Source organism: Rattus norvegicus, chromosome 9 (genome assembly GCF_021556685.1).
Source record: "Rattus norvegicus strain SHRSP/BbbUtx chromosome 9, alternate assembly SHRSP_T2T, whole genome shotgun sequence".
Taxonomy (NCBI): Eukaryota; Metazoa; Chordata; class Mammalia; order Rodentia; family Muridae; genus Rattus; species Rattus norvegicus.
In genome coordinates this window covers 45,935,976-45,938,885 of record NC_141542.1, presented here as the reverse complement: position 1 = coordinate 45,938,885, position 2,910 = coordinate 45,935,976, and the positions used below count along the sequence as shown (strand labels likewise).

Genomic DNA, 2,910 nt, shown 5'->3' with positions numbered 1-2,910 from the left:
CTTGCAAAAGCAATCTACAGATCCAATGCAATCCCCATCAAATTCCATTTCAAATCTTCATAGAGTTAGAAAGAGCAGGGTTTGGGGATTTAGCTCAGTGGTAGAGCGCTTGCCTAGCAAGCGCAAGGCCCTGGGTTTGGTCCCCAGCTCCGAAAAAAAAAGAAAAGAAAAGAGAAAGAGCAACTCACAAATTCATTTGGAATAACAAAACCCCAGGATAATGAGAACTATCCTCAACAATAAAAGGACATCTGGGGGAATCACAATCCCTGAACTCAAGCAGTATTACAGAGCAATAATGATAATAACTGTATGGTATTGGTACAGAGACAGGCAGGTAGATCAATGGAATATAATTGAAGACTCAGATATGAACCCACACACCCATGATCCCTTGATCTTTGACAAAGAAGCTAAAACCATACAATGGAGAAGATTGCATTTTCAACAAATATTGCTGGTTCAATTGGCAGTCAGCGTGTAGAAGAATGCAAATAAATCCATTCTTATCGCCCTGCACAAAGCTCAAGTCCAAGTGGATCAAAGACCTTCACATAAAACCGGATACACTCAAACTAATAGAAGAAAAATTGGGGAAGAGCCCTGAACACATGGGCACTGGAAAAAGTTTCCTGAACAGAACAACAATGGCTTGTACTTTATGATCAAGAACTGATAAATGGGACTTCATAAGTTGTCAACATGGGAGAAAGAGCAACAACCTCTACCAAGAGTGGGAAATTTATAAACCCATACTTTGTTGCCATCAGGATCCCTCAGCATGTGGAAGTAGAGAACACCCCTTTGCCAGCCATACTGCATGGTCCTTCCACCATCTTGATTCAGGAATTCTGCTTCCAGGTGCCCAGCCTGCATCCATCCTGAGGAAAACCTCATCATACAGGCCTCCAATTTGAGCAGTTTCTAACCTTCCTCCCTAGGACATGGTGTCCCACTTTTGCCTCCTGGCAACAAATCACCTTGCCCTCTACCTGGCTCACCACTTCCTCAAGGTCTGCAGATGGATGACCCTCAACTGGGCTTTGCTCTAGATCTCCCTTCTCAGAGGTGAGATGAGGACATGCAGTACAGATCAGAATGTGCTAAGTGTAACCATGATGATGATGATGTGCCCCAGTGAAGAAAACCACTATCCCTATCCTGAGGACATGGACAAGGACAAACCTGATGACAGTACTAAAACCAGCGACACTGACAGATCTGATGAGTTCATGCACCATGATGACAATGGGCACACCACACAACGTTGAGGAGAAATCAGGTCTCAGTGTCGGATTTGCTGTTACATCTGGAAAGTCCAGAAGGAAGAACAAGCAGGAGCTGACTCGTCTTGAAGCCATGATGCTTCAAATAGCAGCTCAGGAAATTCCTGAGGAAGGACGGGTAGTAGAGGAATTTTCAGAGGAGGATGATGGCAAAGACTGATGGTTCTGAAGCAGATAGCAATCGAAAAGGCAGCATAAAGAAGATTCCCACTCTGATGGCACATTCGCTGCCTCTTCACAGCAGTTGGCTCCTCCATAGTCTGTTCCTCCTTCTCAGATACAAGGACCTAACCTTTCAGGACGGCTACCTCTTGTACCACCACCTGCCCCACCGTTACCTCCTGGGTCACCTACCAGATTTCCTCCTCGGTCATCCCTAGGGGTTCCTCCATTCCTGAAACCACCCCTAATGCCAGGAATATGAGGTAATTTACCATAAATTTACCTCCAGGACTACCACCAGGCCGAACTTCTGGCCCTCCCCGAGATCTGCCCTCTAACCTTTTCCTGGAGGACCTCCACCAAGACTACCTCCTCCTATACCTCCAGCTATCCTTCCTCCTCATCTTGGCATGATATGCCAACCATTGATGCCTTCTCTTGGACCTGTCCCACCTGGGTTTTTCCCACGAGCTCCCTTGCCCAACTCAGGGGTGTTGAGTGCCACAACCAGCCCCATTCAGTGACTGAAAGCAGATGATGTAGGTGCAGCCACGGTGGAGAAGAAAGCCACAGTGACCATCAGTGCCAACCCCAGATCCCCAGTTCCAAGGCAGAGGTCACATAGTTTGTGCCCACTGCACTCAGAGTGTGCCTGGAAAATAAGGGGGTGACTGCTGTTCCTCAAAGGTCAGAGGATGACTCTGTTGTGCCTGTTGCCGAGGCAGCCCCCAGGTCTGGTCCTTCAGTTCCTGTCTCAGTACAAACTATGGCCAATGTTTATGAAGCATTCATGAAAGAGGTGGAAGGGCTGCTATGGTAGATTTTTGTGACAGGACAGGTTTCTGTTCCGGGTACTGGTTTGTGGAAGAGAAGGATCTTGTTAAACTTAGATACAGACCAGCCTAATATGGAGGAAGAAATGGGGGGAGTGCGGGGTTAGATGGGGGAAGGGGAGTTAAGCAAAGCCATACTTGGTGCAAGTCAGTAATCCCAGCTCTTGGATGGACACTGAAGTGGGAGGATTAAAAATACAATGACAGCCTGGGCTCCGTTATGAGTTATAGACCAAGCTAGGATGGGAGACCTTGTCTCAAAAAATAAAATGTATGTTAATCAGAGTATGGTATTCAGTGGCTATAATTCCAGATGATTCAGGAGGATGAACAACTTGAATTGAGCCTGGGCTAAGGGGAAAGGTGCCTGGAAACGAAAAGCAAAGAAACAAAAAACAAGAACAAAAGCTCTAGAGAAGAGCACCTCTGTCCCCTGGTACCAAGGACTCATGCAACTTAGAGCCTCCAGTGTATCCAGAGTGGACATCCGAGTCGGTCATTATCTGATTCCAGGGTCTGTGTTTGTGAGCACCACAGCTCTTCCAGATCAACTGCAGCTCCTTGGCCAAATTCAGCCTTCCTAGCACAAGGCACATCACCCCTCCTTTACACACCCTCCTGGAGAGCTG

The 2,910-nt window shown here is 47.0% G+C and overlaps 1 pseudogene; it reads left to right on the top strand.

The window, feature by feature from the left end:
- The first annotated feature begins 702 nt into the window (after positions 1–702).
- Wbp11-ps5 (WW domain binding protein 11, pseudogene 5) lies at positions 703–2,268 on the top strand (annotated as a pseudogene).
- The last annotated feature ends 642 nt before the right edge of the window (positions 2,269–2,910 follow it).